The sequence below is a fragment of the Haliotis asinina genome, chromosome 3 (genome assembly GCF_037392515.1).
Source record: "Haliotis asinina isolate JCU_RB_2024 chromosome 3, JCU_Hal_asi_v2, whole genome shotgun sequence".
Lineage (NCBI taxonomy): Eukaryota > Metazoa > Mollusca > Gastropoda > Lepetellida > Haliotidae > Haliotis > Haliotis asinina.
Genome location: NC_090282.1, coordinates 8,350,149 through 8,368,730, shown reverse-complemented (window position 1 = coordinate 8,368,730; position 18,582 = coordinate 8,350,149). Strand labels below are relative to the sequence as shown.

Sequence of the window (18,582 nt, the reverse complement as noted above, 5' to 3'; positions counted from 1 at the left end):
CACACCACCAGACGTTTCCCTCGGCAAGGGCACATAACTTCCACCACATCAGTCACATCTTAAAGTGAGCCCCATCTCGTCAGTTCCGTCTCTGTGGCGCAATCGGTTAGCGCGTTCGGCTGTTAACCGAAAGGTTGGTGGTTCAAGCCCACCCAGGGACGCACTTGCTTTTTGTAAACATCAGTACTTGATATTTCGCTCTTTTGGATTTTACAGATGTTTGTAGTTGACGCAAATACATGCTACAATACGATATATCAGTTTAAACAAGTCTCTAACACACTTGATATACATGTATTCATTAATGTCAGGTCGTCATTCTCTTGCACAAGAACTCTGTGCACAAAGACGGCAGGAATACAGCCAGCATTCAGTCCTTCAACATTGCCTGTAAAATATCAGTTTCCAATGTGGTCTAGTGGTTAGGATTCCTGGCTTTCACCCAGACGGCGCAGGTTCGATTCCCGGCATTGGAACAAAATCTTTTACCATCTGACAAGAAATTGAGTTCAATTTCAAGAAGTATATATTAGTCACGTGCAAAGTCAAAAGTAAAAGGCATGCATTTTACGTCATAGGAACAAATTCCTGGCTTTGGAACAATTAATTCATCTCACAAGAAAGTGAGTTCACATCAAGAAGTATACATATGTCATGCGTACAGTCAGAAGTAAAATACATGCATCTAAAGTCCTAGATTTATCTTCATGTACATCCCAGTGTCCACATCTTCCAATAAATACATCAGGTAAGCCAATGTGTCATTGCGCAAGACTATCCCACCCCTTACACAACAGTTGTTGAAACACACCACCAGACGTTTCCCTCGGCAAGGGCACATAACTTCCACCACATCAGTCACATCTTAAAGTGAGCCCCATCTCGTCAGTTCCGTCTCTGTGGCGCAATCGGTTAGCGCGTTCGGCTGTTAACCGAAAGGTTGGTGGTTCAAGCCCACCCAGGGACGCACTTGCTTTTTGTAAACATCAGTACTTGATATTTCGCTCTTTTGGATTTTACAGATGTTTGTAGTTGACGCAAATACATGCTACAATACGATATATCAGTTTAAACAAGTCTCTAACACACTTGATATACATGTATTCATTAATGTCAGGTCGTCATTCTCTTGCACAAGAACTCTGTGCACAAAGACGGCAGGAATACAGCCAGCATTCAGTCCTTCAACATTGCCTGTAAAATATCAGCTTCCAATGTGGTCTAGTGGTTAGGATTCCTGGCTTTCACCCAGGCGGCCCGGGTTCGATTCCCGGCATTGGAACAAATTCTTTTACCATCTGACAAGAAATTGAGTTCAATTTCAAGAAGTATATATTAGTCACGTGCAAAGTCAAAAGTAAAAGGCATGCATTTTACGTCATAGGAACAAATTCCTGGCTTTGGAACAATTAATTCATCTCACAAGAAAGTGAGTTCACATCAAGAAGTATACATATGTCATGCGTACAGTCAGAAGTAAAATACATGCATCTAAAGTCCTAGATTTATCTTCATGTACATCCCAGTGTCCACATCTTCCAATAAATACATCAGGTAAGCCAATGTGTCATTGCGCAAGACTATCCCACCCCTTACACAACAGTTGTTGAAACACACCACCAGACGTTTCCCTCGGCAAGGGCACATAACTTCCACCACATCAGTCACATCTTAAAGTGAGCCCCATCTCGTCAGTTCCGTCTCTGTGGCGCAATCGGTTAGCGCGTTCGGCTGTTAACCGAAAGGTTGGTGGTTCAAGCCCACCCAGGGACGCACTTGCTTTTTGTAAACATCAGTACTTGATATTTCGCTCTTTTGGATTTTACAGATGTTTGTAGTTGACGCAAATACATGCTACAATACGATATATCAGTTTAAACAAGTCTCTAACACACTTGATATACATGTATTCATTAATGTCAGGTCGTCATTCTCTTGCACAAGAACTCTGTGCACAAAGACGGCAGGAATACAGCCAGCATTCAGTCCTTCAACATTGCCTGTAAAATATCAGCTTCCAATGTGGTCTAGTGGTTAGGATTCCTGGCTTTCACCCAGACGGCCCGGGTTCTATTCCCGGCATTGGAACAAATTCTTTTACCATCTGACAAGAAATTGAGTTCAATTTCAAGAAGTGTATATTAGTCACGTGCAAAGTCAAAAGTAAAAGGCATGCATTTTACGTCATAGGAACAAATTCCTGGCTTTGGAACAATTAATTCATCTCACAAGAAAGTGAGTTCACATCAAGAAGTATACATTTGTCATGCGTACAGTCAGAAGTAAAATACATGCATCTAAAGTCCTAGATTTATCTTCATGTACATCCCAGTGTCCACATCTTCCAATAAATACATCAGGTAAGCCAATGTGTCATTGCGCAAGACTATCCCCCCCTTTACACAACAGTTGTTGAAACACACCACCAGACGTTTCCCTCGGCAAGGGCACATAACTTCCACCACATCAGTCACATCTTAAAGTGAGCCCCATCTCGTCAGTTCCGTCTCTGTGGCGCAATCGGTTAGCGCGTTCGGCTGTTAACCGAAAGGTTGGTGGTTCAAGCCCACCCAGGGACGCACTTGCTTTTTGTAAACATCAGTACTTGATATTTCGCTCTTTTGGATTTTACAGATGTTTGTAGTTGACGCAAATACATGCTACAATACGATATATCAGTTTAAACAAGTCTCTAACACACTTGATATACATGTATTCATTAATGTCAGGTCGTCATTCTCTTGCACAAGAACTCTGTGCACAAAGACGGCAGGAATACAGCCAGCATTCAGTCCTTCAACATTGCCTGTAAAATATCAGCTTCCAATGTGGTCTAGTGGTTAGGATTCCTGGCTTTCACCCAGACGGCCCGGGTTCTATTCCCGGCATTGGAACAAATTCTTTTACCATCTGACAAGAAATTGAGTTCAATTTCAAGAAGTGTATATTAGTCACGTGCAAAGTCAAAAGTAAAAGGCATGCATTTTACGTCATAGGAACAAATTCCTGGCTTTGGAACAATTAATTCATCTCACAAGAAAGTGAGTTCACATCAAGAAGTATACATTTGTCATGCGTACAGTCAGAAGTAAAATACATGCATCTAAAGTCCTAGATTTATCTTCATGTACATCCCAGTGTCCACATCTTCCAATAAATACATCAGGTAAGCCAATGTGTCATTGCGCAAGACTATCCCACCCCTTACACAACAGTTGTTGAAACACACCACCAGACGTTTCCCTCGGCAAGGGCACATAACTTCCACCACATCAGTCACATCTTAAAGTGAGCCCCATCTCGCCAGTTCCGTCTCTGTGGCGCAATCGGTTAGCGCGTTCGGCTGTTAACCGAAAGGTTGGTGGTTCAAGCCCACCCAGGGACGCACTTGCTTTTTGTAAACATCAGTACTTGATATTTCGCTCTTTTGGATTTTACAGATGTTTGTAGTTGACGCAAATACATGCTACAATACGATATATCAGTTTAAACAAGTCTCTAACACACTTGATATACATGTATTCATTAATGTCAGGTCGTCATTCTCATGCACAAGAACTCAATGCACAAAAACGGCAGGAATACAGCCAGCATTCAGTCCTTCAACATTGCCTGTAAAATATCAGCTTCCAATGTGGTCTAGTGGTTAGGATTCCTGGCTTTCACCCAGGCGGCCCGGGTTCTATTCCCGGCATTGGAACAAATTCTTTTACCATCGGACAAGAAATTGAGTTCAATTTCAAGAAGTATATATTAGTCACGTGCAAAGTCAAAAGTAAAAGGCATGCATTTTACGTCATAGGAACAAATTCCTGGCTTTGGAACAATTAATTCATCTCACAAGAAAGTGAGTTCACATCAAGAAGTATACATATGTCATGCGTACAGTCAGAAGTAAAATACATGCATCTAAAGTCCTAGATTTATCTTCATGTACATCCCAGTGTCCACATCTTCCAATAAATACATCAGGTAAGCCAATGTGTCATTGCGCAAGACTATCCCACCCCTTACACAACAGTTGTTGAAACACACCACCAGACGTTTCCCTCGGCAAGGGCACATAACTTCCACCACATCAGTCACATCTTAAAGTGAGCCCCATCTCGCCAGTTCCGTCTCTGTGGCGCAATCGGTTAGCGCGTTCGGCTGTTAACCGAAAGGTTGGTGGTTCAAGCCCACCCAGGGACGCACTTGCTTTTTGTAAACATCAGTACTTGATATTTCGCTCTTTTGGATTTTACAGATGTTTGTAGTTGACGCAAATACATGCTACAATACGATATATCAGTTTAAACAAGTCTCTAACACACTTGATATACATGTATTCATTAATGTCAGGTCGTCATTCTCATGCACAAGAACTCAATGCACAAAAACGGCAGGAATACAGCCAGCATTCAGTCCTTCAACATTGCCTGTAAAATATCAGCTTCCAATGTGGTCTAGTGGTTAGGATTCCTGGCTTTCACCCAGGCGGCCCGGGTTCGATTCCCGGCATTGGAACAAATTCTTTTACCATCGGACAAGAAATTGAGTTCAATTTCAAGAAGTATATATTAGTCACGTGCAAAGTCAAAAGTAAAAGGCATGCATTTTACGTCATAGGAACAAATTCCTGGCTTTGGAACAATTAATTCATCTCACAAGAAAGTGAGTTCACATCAAGAAGTATACATATGTCATGCGTACAGTCAGAAGTAAAATACATGCATCTAAAGTCCTAGATTTATCTTCATGTACATCCCAGTGTCCACATCTTCCAATAAATACATCAGGTAAGCCAATGTGTCATTGCGCAAGACTATCCCACCCCTTACACAACAGTTGTTGAAACACACCACCAGACGTTTCCCTCGGCAAGGGCACATAACTTCCACCACATCAGTCACATCTTAAAGTGAGCCCCATCTCGTCAGTTCCGTCTCTGTGGCGCAATAGGTTAGCGCGTTCGGCTGTTAACCGAAAGGTTGGTGGTTCAAGCCCACCCAGGGACGCACTTGCTTTTTGTAAACATCAGTACTTGATATTTCGCTCTTTTGGATTTTACAGATGTTTGTAGTTGACGCAAATACATGCTACAATACGATATATCAGTTTAAACAAGTCTCTAACACACTTGATATACATGTATTCATTAATGTCAGGTCGTCATTCTCTTGCACAAGAACTCTGTGCACAAAGACGGCAGGAATACAGCCAGCATTCAGTCCTTCAACATTGCCTGTAAAATATCAGCTTCCAATGTGGTCTAGTGGTTAGGATCCCTGGCTTTCACCCAGGCGGCCCGGGTTCGATTCCCGGCATTGGAACAAATTCTTTTACCATCTGACAAGAAATTGAGTTCAATTTCAAGAAGTATATATTAGTCACGTGCAAAGTCAAAAGTAAAAGGCATGCATTTTACGTCATAGGAACAAATTCCTGGCTTTGGAACAATTAATTCATCTCACAAGAAAGTGAGTTCACATCAAGAAGTATACATATGTCATGCGTACAGTCAGAAGTAAAATACATGCATCTAAAGTCCTAGATTTATCTTCATGTACATCCCAGTGTCCACATCTTCCAATAAATACATCAGGTAAGCCAATGTGTCATTGCGCAAGACTATCCCACCCCTTACACAACAGTTGTTGAAACACACCACCAGACGTTTCCCTCGGCAAGCGCACATAACTTCCACCACATCAGTCACATCTTAAAGTGAGCCCCATCTCGTCAGTTCCGTCTCTGTGGCGCAATCGGTTAGCGCGTTCGGCTGTTAACCGAAAGGTTGGTGGTTCAAGCCCACCCAGGGACGCACTTGCTTTTTGTAAACATCAGTACTTGATATTTCGCTCTTTTGGATTTTACAGATGTTTGTAGTTGACGCAAATACATGCTACAATACGATATATCAGTTTAAACAAGTCTCTAACACACTTGATATACATGTATTCATTAATGTCAGGTCGACATTCTCTTGCACAAGAACTCTGTGCACAAAGACGGCAGGAATACAGCCAGCATTCAGTCCTTCAACATTGCCTGTAAAATATCAGCTTCCAATGTGGTCTAGTGGTTAGGATTCCTGGCTTTCACCCAGGCGGCCCGGGTTCTATTCCCGGCATTGGAACAAATTCTTTTACCATCTGACAAGAAATTGAGTTCAATTTCAAGAAGTATATATTAGTCACGTGCAAAGTCAAAAGTAAAAGGCATGCATTTTACGTCATAGGAACAAATTCCTGGCTTTGGAACAATTAATTCATCTCACAAGAAAGTGAGTTCACATCAAGAAGTATACATTTGTCATGCGTACAGTCAGAAGTAAAATACATGCATCTAAAGTCCTAGATTTATCTTCATGTACATCCCAGTGTCCACATCTTCCAATAAATACATCAGGTAAGCCAATGTGTCATTGCGCAGGACTATCCCACCCCTTACACAACAGTTGTTGAAACACACCACCAGACGTTTCCCTCGGCAAGGGCACATAACTTCCACCACATCAGTCACATCTTAAAGTGAGCCCCATCTCGTCAGTTCCGTCTCTGTGGCGCAATCGGTTAGCGCGTTCGGCTGTTAACCGAAAGGTTGGTGGTTCAAGCCCACCCAGGGACGCACTTGCTTTTTGTAAACATCAGTACTTGATATTTAGCTCTTTTGGATTTTACAGATGTTTGTAGTTGACGCAAATACATGCTACAATACGATATATCAGTTTAAACAAGTCTCTAACACACTTGATATACATGTATTCATTAATGTCAGGTCGTCATTCTCTTGCACAAGAACTCTGTGCACAAAGACGGCAGGAATACAGCCAGCATTCAGTCCTTCAACATTGCCTGTAAAATATCAGCTTCCAATGTGGTCTAGTGGTTAGGATTCCTGGCTTTCACCCAGGCGGCCCGGGTTCGATTCCCGGCATTGGAACAAATTCTTTTACCATCTGACAAGAAATTGAGTTCAATTTCAAGAAGTGTATATTAGTCACGTGCAAAGTCAAAAGTAAAAGGCATGCATTTTACGTCATAGGAACAAATTCCTGGCTTTGGAACAATTAATTCATCTCACAAGAAAGTGAGTTCACATCAAGAAGTATACATTTGTCATGCGTACAGTCAGAAGTAAAATACATGCATCTAAAGTCCTAGATTTATCTTCATGTACATCCCAGTGTCCACATCTTCCAATAAATACATCAGGTAAGCCAATGTGTCATTGCGCAAGACTATCCCACCCCTTACACAACAGTTGTTGAAACACACCACCAGACGTTTCCCTCGGCAAGGGCACATAACTTCCACCACATCAGTCACATCTTAAAGTGAGCCCCATCTCGTCAGTTCCGTCTCTGTGGCGCAATCGGTTAGCGCGTTCGGCTGTTAACCGAAAGGTTAGTGGTTCAAGCCCACCCAGGGACGCACTTGCTTTTTGTAAACATCAGTACTTGATATTTCGCTCTTTTGGATTTTACAGATGTTTGTAGTTGACGCAAATACATGCTACAATACGATATATCAGTTTAAACAAGTCTCTAACACACTTGATATACATGTATTCATTAATGTCAGGTCGTCATTCTCTTGCACAAGAACTCTGTGCACAAAGACGGCAGGAATACAGCCAGCATTCAGTCCTTCAACATTGCCTGTAAAGTATCAGCTTCCAATGTGGTCTAGTGGTTAGGATTCCTGGCTTTCACCCAGACGGCCCGGGTTCTATTCCCGGCATTGGAACAAATTCTTTTACCATCTGACAAGAAATTGAGTTCAATTTCAAGAAGTATATATTAGTCACGTGCAAAGTCAAAAGTAAAAGGCATGCATTTTACGTCATAGGAACAAATTCCTGGCTTTGGAACAATTAATTCATCTCGCAAGAAAGTGAGTTCACATCAAGAAGTATACATTTGTCATGCGTACAGTCAGAAGTAAAATACATGCATCTAAAGTCCTAGATTTATCTTCATGTACATCCCAGTGTCCACATCTTCCAATAAATACATCAGGTAAGCCAATGTGTCATTGCGCAAGACTATCCCACCCCTTACACAACAGTTGTTGAAACACACCACCAGACGTTTCCCTCGGCAAGGGCACATAACTTCCACCACATCAGTCACATCTTAAAGTGAGCCCCATCTCGTCAGTTCCGTCTCTGTGGCGCAATCGGTTAGCGCGTTCGGCTGTTAACCGAAAGGTTGGTGGTTCAAGCCCACCCAGGGACGCACTTGCTTTTTGTAAACATCAGTACTTGATATTTCGCTCTTTTGGATTTTACAGATGTTTGTAGTTGACGCAAATACATGCTACAATACGATATATCAGTTTAAACAAGTCTCTAACACACTTGATATACATGTATTCATTAATGTCAGGTCGTCATTCTCTTGCACAAGAACTCTGTGCACAAAGACGGCAGGAATACAGCCAGCATTCAGTCCTTCAACATTGCCTGTAAAATATCAGCTTCCAATGTGGTCTAGTGGTTAGGATTCCTGGCTTTCACCCAGACGGCCCGGGTTCTATTCCCGGCATTGGAACAAATTCTTTTACCATCTGACAAGAAATTGAGTTCAATTTCAAGAAGTATATATTAGTCACGTGCAAAGTCAAAAGTAAAAGGCATGCATTTTACGTCATAGGAACAAATTCCTGGCTTTGGAACAATTAATTCATCTCGCAAGAAAGTGAGTTCACATCAAGAAGTATACATTTGTCATGCGTACAGTCAGAAGTAAAATACATGCATCTAAAGTCCTAGATTTATCTTCATGTACATCCCAGTGTCCACATCTTCCAATAAATACATCAGGTAAGCCAATGTGTCATTGCGCAAGACTATCCCACCCCTTACACAACAGTTGTTGAAACACACCACCAGACGTTTCCCTCGGCAAGGGCACATAACTTCCACCACATCAGTCACATCTTAAAGTGAGCCCCATCTCGTCAGTTCCGTCTCTGTGGCGCAATCGGTTAGCGCGTTCGGCTGTTAACCGAAAGGTTGGTGGTTCAAGCCCACCCAGGGACGCACTTGCTTTTTGTAAACATCAGTACTTGATATTTCGCTCTTTTGGATTTTACAGATGTTTGTAGTTGACGCAAATACATGCTACAATACGATATATCAGTTTAAACAAGTCTCTAACACACTTGATATACATGTATTCATTAATGTCAGGTCGTCATTCTCTTGCACAAGAACTCTGTGCACAAAGACGGCAGGAATACAGCCAGCATTCAGTCCTTCAACATTGCCTGTAAAATATCAGCTTCCAATGTGGTCTAGTGGTTAGGATTCCTGGCTTTCACCCAGGCGGCCCGGGTTCTATTCCCGGCATTGGAACAAATTCTTTTACCATCTGACAAGAAATTGAGTTCAATTTCAAGAAGTATATATTAGTCACGTGCAAAGTCAAAAGTAAAAGGCATGCATTTTACGTCATAGGAACAAATTCCTGGCTTTGGAACAATTAATTCATCTCACAAGAAAGTGAGTTCACATCAAGAAGTATACATTTGTCATGCGTACAGTCAGAAGTAAAATACATGCATCTAAAGTCCTAGATTTATCTTCATGTACATCCCAGTGTCCACATCTTCCAATAAATACATCAGGTAAGCCAATGTGTCATTGCGCAGGACTATCCCACCCCTTACACAACAGTTGTTGAAACACACCACCAGACGTTTCCCTCGGCAAGGGCACATAACTTCCACCACATCAGTCACATCTTAAAGTGAGCCCCATCTCGTCAGTTCCGTCTCTGTGGCGCAATCGGTTAGCGCGTTCGGCTGTTAACCGAAAGGTTGGTGGTTCAAGCCCACCCAGGGACGCACTTGCTTTTTGTAAACATCAGTACTTGATATTTAGCTCTTTTGGATTTTACAGATGTTTGTAGTTGACGCAAATACATGCTACAATACGATATATCAGTTTAAACAAGTCTCTAACACACTTGATATACATGTATTCATTAATGTCAGGTCGTCATTCTCTTGCACAAGAACTCTGTGCACAAAGACGGCAGGAATACAGCCAGCATTCAGTCCTTCAACATTGCCTGTAAAATATCAGCTTCCAATGTGGTCTAGTGGTTAGGATTCCTGGCTTTCACCCAGGCGGCCCGGGTTCGATTCCCGGCATTGGAACAAATTCTTTTACCATCTGACAAGAAATTGAGTTCAATTTCAAGAAGTGTATATTAGTCACGTGCAAAGTCAAAAGTAAAAGGCATGCATTTTACGTCATAGGAACAAATTCCTGGCTTTGGAACAATTAATTCATCTCACAAGAAAGTGAGTTCACATCAGGAAGTATACATTTGTCATGCGTACAGTCAGAAGTAAAATACATGCATCTAAAGTCCTAGATTTATCTTCATGTACATCCCAGTGTCCACATCTTCCAATAAATACATCAGGTAAGCCAATGTGTCATTGCGCAAGACTATCCCACCCCTTACACAACAGTTGTTGAAACACACCACCAGACGTTTCCCTCGGCAAGGGCACATAACTTCCACCACATCAGTCACATCTTAAAGTGAGCCCCATCTCGTCAGTTCCGTCTCTGTGGCGCAATCGGTTAGCGCGTTCGGCTGTTAACCGAAAGGTTGGTGGTTCAAGCCCACCCAGGGACGCACTTGCTTTTTGTAAACATCAGTACTTGATATTTCGCTCTTTTGGATTTTACAGATGTTTGTAGTTGACGCAAATACATGCTACAATACGATATATCAGTTTAAACAAGTCTCTAACACACTTGATATACATGTATTCATTAATGTCAGGTCGTCATTCTCTTGCACAAGAACTCTGTGCACAAAGACGGCAGGAATACAGCCAGCATTCAGTCCTTCAACATTGCCTGTAAAATATCAGCTTCCAATGTGGTCTAGTGGTTAGGATTCCTGGCTTTCACCCAGGCGGCCCGGGTTCTATTCCCGGCATTGGAACAAATTCTTTTACCATCTGACAAGAAATTGAGTTCAATTTCAAGAAGTGTATATTAGTCACGTGCAAAGTCAAAAGTAAAAGGCATGCATTTTACGTCATAGGAACAAATTCCTGGCTTTGGAAGAATTAATTCATCTCACAAGAAAGTGAGTTCACATCAAGAAGTATACATTTGTCATGCGTACAGTCAGAAGTAAAATACATGCATCTAAAGTCCTAGATTTATCTTCATGTACATCCCAGTGTCCACATCTTCCAATAAATACATCAGGTAAGCCAATGTGTCATTGCGCAAGACTATCCCACCTCTTACACAACAGTTGTTGAAACACACCACCAGACGTTTCCCTCGGCAAGGGCACATAACTTCCACCACATCAGTCACATCTTAAAGTGAGCCCCATCTCGTCAGTTCCGTCTCTGTGGCGCAATCGGTTAGCGCGTTCGGCTGTTAACCGAAAGGTTGGTGGTTCAAGCCCACCCAGGGACGCACTTGCTTTTTGTAAACATCAGTACTTGATATTTCGCTCTTTTGGATTTTACAGTTGTTTGTAGTTGACGCAAATACATGCTACAATACGATATATCAGTTTAAACAAGTCTCTAACACACTTGATATACATGTATTCATTAATGTCAGGTCGTCATTCTCATGCACAAGAACTCAATGCACAAAAACGGCAGGAATACAGCCAGCATTCAGTCCTTCAACATTGCCTGTAAAATATCAGCTTCCAATGTGGTCTAGTGGTTAGGATTCCTGGCTTTCACCCAGGCGGCCCGGGTTCGATTCCCGGCATTGGAACAAATTCTTTTACCATCTGACAAGAAATTGAGTTCAATTTCAAGAAGTATATATTAGTCACGTGCAAAGTCAAAAGTAAAAGGCATGCATTTTACGTCATAGGAATAAATTCCTGGCTTTGGAACAATTAATTCATCTCACAAGAAAGTGAGTTCACATCAAGAAGTATACATATGTCATGCGTACAGTCAGAAGTAAAATACATGCATCTAAAGTCCTAGATTTATCTTCATGTACATCCCAGTGTCCACATCTTCCAATAAATACATCAGGTAAGCCAATGTGTCATTGCGCAAGACTATCCCACCCCTTACACAACAGTTGTTGAAACACACCACCAGACGTTTCCCTCGGCAAGGGCACATAACTTCCACCACATCAGTCACATCTTAAAGTGAGCCCCATCTCGTCAGTTCCGTCTCTGTGGCGCAATCGGTTAGCGCGTTCGGCTGTTAACCGAAAGGTTGGTGGTTCAAGCCCACCCAGGGACGCACTTGCTTTTTGTAAACATCAGTACTTGATATTTCGCTCTTTTGGATTTTACAGATGTTTGTAGTTGACGCAAATACATGCTACAATACGATATATCAGTTTAAACAAGTCTCTAACACACTTGATATACATGTATTCATTAATGTCAGGTCGTCATTCTCTTGCACAAGAACTCTGTGCACAAAGACGGCAGGAATACAGCCAGCATTCAGTCCTTCAACATTGCCTGTAAAATATCAGCTTCCAATGTGGTCTAGTGGTTAGGATTCCTGGCTTTCACCCAGGCGGCCCGGGTTCGATTCCCGGCATTGGAACAAATTCTTTTACCATCTGACAAGAAATTGAGTTCAATTTCAAGAAGTATATATTAGTCACGTGCAAAGTCAAAAGTAAAAGGCATGCATTTTACGTCATAGGAACAAATTCCTGGCTTTGGAACAATTAATTCATCTCACAAGAAAGTGAGTTCACATCAAGAAGTATACATATGTCATGCGTACAGTCAGAAGTAAAATACATGCATCTAAAGTCCTAGATTTATCTTCATGTACATCCCAGTGTCCACATCTTCCAATAAATACATCAGGTAAGCCAATGTGTCATTGCGCAAGACTATCCCACCCCTTACACAACAGTTGTTGAAACACACCACCAGACGTTTCCCTCGGCAAGGGCACATAACTTCCACCACATCAGTCACATCTTAAAGTGAGCCCCATCTCGTCAGTTCCGTCTCTGTGGCGCAATCGGTTAGCGCGTTCGGCTGTTAACCGAAAGGTTGGTGGTTCAAGCCCACCCAGGGACGCACTTGCTTTTTGTAAACATCAGTACTTGATATTTCGCTCTTTTGGATTTTACAGATGTTTGTAGTTGACGCAAATACATGCTACAATACGATATATCAGTTTAAACAAGTCTCTAACACACTTGATATACATGTATTCATTAATGTCAGGTCGTCATTCTCTTGCACAAGAACTCAATGCACAAAGACGGCATGAAAACAGCCAGCATTCAGTCCTTCAACATTGCCTGTAAAATATCAGCTTCCAATGTGGTCTAGTGGTTAGGATTCCTGGCTTTCACCCAGGCGGCCCGGGTTCTATTCCCGGCATTGGAACAAATTCTTTTACCATCTGACAAGAAATTGAGTTCAATTTCAAGAAGTATATATTAGTCACGTGCAAAGTCAAAAGTAAAAGGCATGCATTTTACGTCATAGGAACAAATTCCTGGCTTTGGAAGAATTAATTCATCTCACAAGAAAGTGAGTTCACATCAAGAAGTATACATTTGTCATGCGTACAGTCAGAAGTAAAATACATGCATCTAAAGTCCTAGATTTATCTTCATGTACATCCCAGTGTCCACATCTTCCAATAAATACATCAGGTAAGCCAATGTGTCATTGCGCAAGACTATCCCACCCCTTACACAACAGTTGTTGAAACACACCACCAGACGTTTCCCTCGGCAAGGGCACATAACTTCCACCACATCAGTCACATCTTAAAGTGAGCCCCATCTCGTCAGTTCCGTCTCTGTGGCGCAATCGGTTAGCGCGTTCGGCTGTTAACCGAAAGGTTGGTGGTTCAAGCCCACCCAGGGACGCACTTGCTTTTTGTAAACATCAGTACTTGATATTTCGCTCTTTTGGATTTTACAGATGTTTGTAGTTGACGCAAATACATGCTACAATACGATATATCAGTTTAAACAAGTCTCTAACACACTTGATATACATGTATTCATTAATGTCAGGTCGTCATTCTCTTCCACAAGAACTCTGTGCACAAAGACGGCAGGAATACAGCCAGCATTCAGTCCTTCAACATTGCCTGTAAAATATCAGCTTCCAATGTGGTCTAGTGGTTAGGATTCCTGGCTTTCACCCAGGCGGCCCGGGTTCGATTCCCGGCATTGGAACAAATTCTTTTACCATCTGACAAGAAATTGAGTTCAATTTCAAGAAGTGTATATTATTCACGTGCAAAGTCAAAAGTAAAAGGCATGCATATTACGTCATAGGAACAAATTCCTGGCTTTGGAACAATTAATTCATCTCACAAGAAAGTGAGTTCACATCAAGAAGTATACATTTGTCATGCGTACAGTCAGAAGTAAAATACATGCATCTAAAGTCCTAGATTTATCTTCATGTACATCCCAGTGTCCACATCTTCCAATAAATACATCAGGTAAGCCAATGTGTCATTGCGCAAGACTATCCCACCCCTTACACAACAGTTGTTGAAACACACCACCAGACGTTTCCCTCGGCAAGGGCACATAACTTCCACCACATCAGTCACATCTTAAAGTGAGCCCCATCTCGTCAGTTCCGTCTCTGTGGCGCAATCGGTTAGCGCGTTCGGCTGTTAACCGAAAGGTTGGTGGTTCAAGCCCACCCAGGGACGCACTTGCTTTTTGTAAACATCAGTACTTGATATTTAGCTCTTTTGGATTTTACAGATGTTTGTAGTTGACGCAAATACATGCTACAATACGATATATCAGTTTAAACAAGTCTCTAACACACTTGATATACATGTATTCATTAATGTCAGGTCGTCATTCTCTTGCACAAGAACTCTGTGCACAAAGACGGCAGGAATACAGCCAGCATTCAGTCCTTCAACATTGCCTGTAAAATATCAGCTTCCAATGTGGTCTAGTGGTTAGGATTCCTGGCTTTCACCCAGGCGGCCCGGGTTCGATTCCCGGCATTGGAACAAATTCTTTTACCATCTGACAAGAAATTGAGTTCAATTTCAAGAAGTATATATTAGTCACGTGCAAAGTCAAAAGTAAAAGGCATGCATATTACGTCATAGGAACAAATTCCTGGCTTTGGAACAATTAATTCATCTCACAAGAAAGTGAGTTCACATCAAGAAGTATACATATGTCATGCGTACAGTCAGAAGTAAAATACATGCATCTAAAGTCCTAGATTTATCTTCATGTACATCCCAGTGTCCACATCTTCCAATAAATACATCAGGTAAGCCAATGTGTCATTGCGCAAGACTATCCCACCCCTTACACAACAGTTGTTGAAACACACCACCAGACGTTTCCCTCGGCAAGGGCACATAACTTCCACCACATCAGTCACATCTTAAAGTGAGCCCCATCTCGTCAGTTCCGTCTCTGTGGCGCAATCGGTTAGCGCGTTCGGCTGTTAACCGAAAGGTTGGTGGTTCAAGCCCACCCAGGGACGCACTTGCTTTTTGTAAACATCAGTACTTGATATTTCGCTCTTTTGGATTTTACAGATGTTTGTAGTTGACGCAAATACATGCTACAATACGATATATCAGTTTAAACAAGTCTCTAACACACTTGATATACATGTATTCATTAATGTCAGGTCGTCATTCTCTTCCACAAGAACTCTGTGCACAAAGACGGCAGGAATACAGCCAGCATTCAGTCCTTCAACATTGCCTGTAAAATATCAGCTTCCAATGTGGTCTAGTGGTTAGGATTCCTGGCTTTCACCCAGGCGGCCCGGGTTCGATTCCCGGCATTGGAACAAATTCTTTTACCATCTGACAAGAAATTGAGTTCAATTTCAAGAAGTGTATATTATTCACGTGCAAAGTCAAAAGTAAAAGGCATGCATATTACGTCATAGGAACAAATTCCTGGCTTTGGAACAATTAATTCATCTCACAAGAAAGTGAGTTCACATCAAGAAGTATACATTTGTCATGCGTACAGTCAGAAGTAAAATACATGCATCTAAAGTCCTAGATTTATCTTCATGTACATCCCAGTGTCCACATCTTCCAATAAATACATCAGGTAAGCCAATGTGTCATTGCGCAAGACTATCCCACCCCTTACACAACAGTTGTTGAAACACACCACCAGACGTTTCCCTCGGCAAGGGCACATAACTTCCACCACATCAGTCACATCTTAAAGTGAGCCCCATCTCGTCAGTTCCGTCTCTGTGGCGCAATCGGTTAGCGCGTTCGGCTGTTAACCGAAAGGTTGGTGGTTCAAGCCCACCCAGGGACGCACTTGCTTTTTGTAAACATCAGTACTTGATATTTAGCTCTTTTGGATTTTACAGATGTTTGTAGTTGACGCAAATACATGCTACAATACGATATATCAGTTTAAACAAGTCTCTAACACACTTGATATACATGTATTCATTAATGTCAGGTCGTCATTCTCTTGCACAAGAACTCTGTGCACAAAGACGGCAGGAATACAGCCAGCATTCAGTCCTTCAACATTGCCTGTAAAATATCAGCTTCCAATGTGGTCTAGTGGTTAGGATTCCTGGCTTTCACCCAGGCGGCCCGGGTTCTAATCCCGGCATTGGAACAAATTCTTTTACCATCTGACAAGAAATTGAGTTCAATTTCAAGAAGTATATATTAGTCACGTGCAAAGTCAAAAGTAAAAGGCATGCATATTACGTCATAGGAACAAATTCCTGGCTTTGGAACAATTAATTCATCTCACAAGAAAGTGAGTTCACATCAAGAAGTATACATATGTCATGCGTACAGTCAGAAGTAAAATACATGCATCTAAAGTCCTAGATTTATCTTCATGTACATCCCAGTGTCCACATCTTCCAATAAATACATCAGGTAAGCCAATGTGTCATTGCGCAAGACTATCCCACCCCTTACACAACAGTTGTTGAAACACACCACCAGACGTTTCCCTCGGCAAGGGCACATAACTTCCACCACATCAGTCACATCTTAAAGTGAGCCCCATCTCGTCAGTTCCGTCTCTGTGGCGCAATCGGTTAGCGCGTTCGGCTGTTAACCGAAAGGTTGGTGGTTCAAGCCCACCCAGGGACGCACTTGCTTTTTGTAAACATCAGTACTTGATATTTCGCTCTTTTGGATTTTACAGATGTTTGTAGTTGACGCAAATACATGCTACAATACGATATATCAGTTTAAACAAGTCTCTAACACACTTGATATACATGTATTCATTAATGTCAGGTCGTCATTCTCTTGCACAAGAACTCTGTGCACAAAGACGGCAGGAATACAGCCAGCATTCAGTCCTTCAACATTGCCTGTAAAATATCAGCTTCCAATGTGGTCTAGTGGTTAGGATTCCTGGCTTTCACCCAGACGGCCCGGGTTCTATTCCCGGCATTGGAACAAATTCTTTTACCATCTGACAAGAAATTGAGTTCAATTTCAAGAAGTGTATATTAGTCACGTGCAAAGTCAAAAGTAAAAGGCATGCATTTTACGTCATAGGAACAAATTCCTGGCTTTGGAACAATTAATTCATCTCACAAGAAAGTGAGTTCACATCAAGAAGTATACATTTGTCATGCGTACAGTCAGAAGTAAAATACATGCATCTAAAGTCCTAGATTTATCTTCATGTACATCCCAGTGTCCACATCTTCCAATAAATACATCAGGTAAGCCAATGTGTCATTGCGCAAGACTATCCCACCCCTTACACAACAGTTGTTGAAACACACCACCAGACGTTTCCCTCGGCAAGGGCACATAACTTCCACCACATCAGTCACATCTTAAAGTGAGCCCCATCTCGCCAGTTCCGTCTCTGTGGCGCAATCGGTTAGCGCGTTCGGCTGTTAACCGAAAGGTTGGTGGTTCAAGCCCACCCAGGGACGCACTTGCTTTTTGTAAACATCAGTACTTGATATTTCGCTCTTTTGGATTTTACAGATGTTTGTAGTTGACGCAAATACATGCTACAATACGATATATCAGTTTAAACAAGTCTCTAACACACTTGATATACATGTATTCATTAATGTCAGGTCGTCATTCTCATGCACAAGAACTCAATGCACAAAAACGGCAGGAATACAGCCAGCATTCAGTCCTTCAACATTGCCTGTAAAATATCAGCTTCCAATGTGGTCTAGTGGTTAGGATTCCTGGCTTTCACCCAGGCGGCCCGGGTTCGATTCCCGGCATTGGAACAAATTCTTTTACCATCGGACAAGAAATTGAGTTCAATTTCAAGAAGTATATATTAGTCACGTGCAAAGTCAAAAGTAAAAGGCATGCATTTTACGTCATAGGAACAAATTCCTGGCTTTGGAACAATTAATTCATCTCACAAGAAAGTGAGTTCACATCAAGAAGTATACATATGTCATGCGTACAGTCAGAAGTAAAATACATGCATCTAAAGTCCTAGATTTATCTTCATGTACATCCCAGTGTCCACATCTTTCAATAAATACATCAGGTAAGCCAATGTGTCATTGCGCAAGACTATCCCACCCCTTACACAACAGTTGTTGAAACACACCACCAGACGTTTCCCTCGGCAAGGGCACATAACTTCCAC

General features: G+C 41.9%; 31 non-coding genes across 31 annotated transcripts; all 31 read left to right on the top strand.

Moving 5' to 3' along the window:
* The first annotated feature begins 87 nt into the window (after window positions 1-87).
* Trnan-guu (transfer RNA asparagine (anticodon GUU)) lies at window positions 88-161 on the top strand. The gene has a single exon. It is a non-coding gene; the product is annotated as a tRNA-Asn (tRNA).
* A 732-nt stretch (window positions 162-893) lies between these two features.
* Window positions 894-967, top strand: Trnan-guu (transfer RNA asparagine (anticodon GUU)). Its single transcript has one exon. It is a non-coding gene; the product is annotated as a tRNA-Asn (tRNA).
* Window positions 968-1,210: 243 nt separating this feature from the next.
* Trnae-uuc (transfer RNA glutamic acid (anticodon UUC)) lies at window positions 1,211-1,282 on the top strand. The gene has a single exon. It is a non-coding gene; the product is annotated as a tRNA-Glu (tRNA).
* A 417-nt stretch (window positions 1,283-1,699) lies between these two features.
* Trnan-guu (transfer RNA asparagine (anticodon GUU)) lies at window positions 1,700-1,773 on the top strand. The gene has a single exon. It is a non-coding gene; the product is annotated as a tRNA-Asn (tRNA).
* Window positions 1,774-2,505: 732 nt separating this feature from the next.
* Trnan-guu (transfer RNA asparagine (anticodon GUU)) lies at window positions 2,506-2,579 on the top strand. Its single transcript has one exon. It is a non-coding gene; the product is annotated as a tRNA-Asn (tRNA).
* Window positions 2,580-3,311: 732 nt separating this feature from the next.
* Window positions 3,312-3,385, top strand: Trnan-guu (transfer RNA asparagine (anticodon GUU)). Its single transcript has one exon. It is a non-coding gene; the product is annotated as a tRNA-Asn (tRNA).
* Window positions 3,386-4,117: 732 nt separating this feature from the next.
* On the top strand, window positions 4,118-4,191 carry Trnan-guu (transfer RNA asparagine (anticodon GUU)). The gene has a single exon. It is a non-coding gene; the product is annotated as a tRNA-Asn (tRNA).
* Window positions 4,192-4,434: 243 nt separating this feature from the next.
* Window positions 4,435-4,506, top strand: Trnae-uuc (transfer RNA glutamic acid (anticodon UUC)). Its single transcript has one exon. It is a non-coding gene; the product is annotated as a tRNA-Glu (tRNA).
* Window positions 4,507-5,729: 1,223 nt separating this feature from the next.
* On the top strand, window positions 5,730-5,803 carry Trnan-guu (transfer RNA asparagine (anticodon GUU)). Its single transcript has one exon. It is a non-coding gene; the product is annotated as a tRNA-Asn (tRNA).
* A 732-nt stretch (window positions 5,804-6,535) lies between these two features.
* Window positions 6,536-6,609, top strand: Trnan-guu (transfer RNA asparagine (anticodon GUU)). Its single transcript has one exon. It is a non-coding gene; the product is annotated as a tRNA-Asn (tRNA).
* A 243-nt stretch (window positions 6,610-6,852) lies between these two features.
* On the top strand, window positions 6,853-6,924 carry Trnae-uuc (transfer RNA glutamic acid (anticodon UUC)). The gene has a single exon. It is a non-coding gene; the product is annotated as a tRNA-Glu (tRNA).
* A 1,223-nt stretch (window positions 6,925-8,147) lies between these two features.
* Window positions 8,148-8,221, top strand: Trnan-guu (transfer RNA asparagine (anticodon GUU)). Its single transcript has one exon. It is a non-coding gene; the product is annotated as a tRNA-Asn (tRNA).
* Window positions 8,222-8,953: 732 nt separating this feature from the next.
* On the top strand, window positions 8,954-9,027 carry Trnan-guu (transfer RNA asparagine (anticodon GUU)). The gene has a single exon. It is a non-coding gene; the product is annotated as a tRNA-Asn (tRNA).
* A 732-nt stretch (window positions 9,028-9,759) lies between these two features.
* Window positions 9,760-9,833, top strand: Trnan-guu (transfer RNA asparagine (anticodon GUU)). The gene has a single exon. It is a non-coding gene; the product is annotated as a tRNA-Asn (tRNA).
* A 243-nt stretch (window positions 9,834-10,076) lies between these two features.
* Trnae-uuc (transfer RNA glutamic acid (anticodon UUC)) lies at window positions 10,077-10,148 on the top strand. The gene has a single exon. It is a non-coding gene; the product is annotated as a tRNA-Glu (tRNA).
* A 417-nt stretch (window positions 10,149-10,565) lies between these two features.
* Window positions 10,566-10,639, top strand: Trnan-guu (transfer RNA asparagine (anticodon GUU)). The gene has a single exon. It is a non-coding gene; the product is annotated as a tRNA-Asn (tRNA).
* A 732-nt stretch (window positions 10,640-11,371) lies between these two features.
* On the top strand, window positions 11,372-11,445 carry Trnan-guu (transfer RNA asparagine (anticodon GUU)). The gene has a single exon. It is a non-coding gene; the product is annotated as a tRNA-Asn (tRNA).
* A 243-nt stretch (window positions 11,446-11,688) lies between these two features.
* On the top strand, window positions 11,689-11,760 carry Trnae-uuc (transfer RNA glutamic acid (anticodon UUC)). The gene has a single exon. It is a non-coding gene; the product is annotated as a tRNA-Glu (tRNA).
* Window positions 11,761-12,177: 417 nt separating this feature from the next.
* Trnan-guu (transfer RNA asparagine (anticodon GUU)) lies at window positions 12,178-12,251 on the top strand. Its single transcript has one exon. It is a non-coding gene; the product is annotated as a tRNA-Asn (tRNA).
* Window positions 12,252-12,494: 243 nt separating this feature from the next.
* On the top strand, window positions 12,495-12,566 carry Trnae-uuc (transfer RNA glutamic acid (anticodon UUC)). The gene has a single exon. It is a non-coding gene; the product is annotated as a tRNA-Glu (tRNA).
* Window positions 12,567-12,983: 417 nt separating this feature from the next.
* Window positions 12,984-13,057, top strand: Trnan-guu (transfer RNA asparagine (anticodon GUU)). The gene has a single exon. It is a non-coding gene; the product is annotated as a tRNA-Asn (tRNA).
* Window positions 13,058-13,789: 732 nt separating this feature from the next.
* Trnan-guu (transfer RNA asparagine (anticodon GUU)) lies at window positions 13,790-13,863 on the top strand. Its single transcript has one exon. It is a non-coding gene; the product is annotated as a tRNA-Asn (tRNA).
* Window positions 13,864-14,106: 243 nt separating this feature from the next.
* On the top strand, window positions 14,107-14,178 carry Trnae-uuc (transfer RNA glutamic acid (anticodon UUC)). Its single transcript has one exon. It is a non-coding gene; the product is annotated as a tRNA-Glu (tRNA).
* A 417-nt stretch (window positions 14,179-14,595) lies between these two features.
* On the top strand, window positions 14,596-14,669 carry Trnan-guu (transfer RNA asparagine (anticodon GUU)). The gene has a single exon. It is a non-coding gene; the product is annotated as a tRNA-Asn (tRNA).
* A 243-nt stretch (window positions 14,670-14,912) lies between these two features.
* Trnae-uuc (transfer RNA glutamic acid (anticodon UUC)) lies at window positions 14,913-14,984 on the top strand. The gene has a single exon. It is a non-coding gene; the product is annotated as a tRNA-Glu (tRNA).
* A 417-nt stretch (window positions 14,985-15,401) lies between these two features.
* Window positions 15,402-15,475, top strand: Trnan-guu (transfer RNA asparagine (anticodon GUU)). Its single transcript has one exon. It is a non-coding gene; the product is annotated as a tRNA-Asn (tRNA).
* A 243-nt stretch (window positions 15,476-15,718) lies between these two features.
* Window positions 15,719-15,790, top strand: Trnae-uuc (transfer RNA glutamic acid (anticodon UUC)). Its single transcript has one exon. It is a non-coding gene; the product is annotated as a tRNA-Glu (tRNA).
* A 417-nt stretch (window positions 15,791-16,207) lies between these two features.
* Window positions 16,208-16,281, top strand: Trnan-guu (transfer RNA asparagine (anticodon GUU)). Its single transcript has one exon. It is a non-coding gene; the product is annotated as a tRNA-Asn (tRNA).
* A 732-nt stretch (window positions 16,282-17,013) lies between these two features.
* Window positions 17,014-17,087, top strand: Trnan-guu (transfer RNA asparagine (anticodon GUU)). The gene has a single exon. It is a non-coding gene; the product is annotated as a tRNA-Asn (tRNA).
* A 732-nt stretch (window positions 17,088-17,819) lies between these two features.
* On the top strand, window positions 17,820-17,893 carry Trnan-guu (transfer RNA asparagine (anticodon GUU)). The gene has a single exon. It is a non-coding gene; the product is annotated as a tRNA-Asn (tRNA).
* A 243-nt stretch (window positions 17,894-18,136) lies between these two features.
* On the top strand, window positions 18,137-18,208 carry Trnae-uuc (transfer RNA glutamic acid (anticodon UUC)). The gene has a single exon. It is a non-coding gene; the product is annotated as a tRNA-Glu (tRNA).
* Window positions 18,209-18,582: the final 374 nt, after the last annotated feature.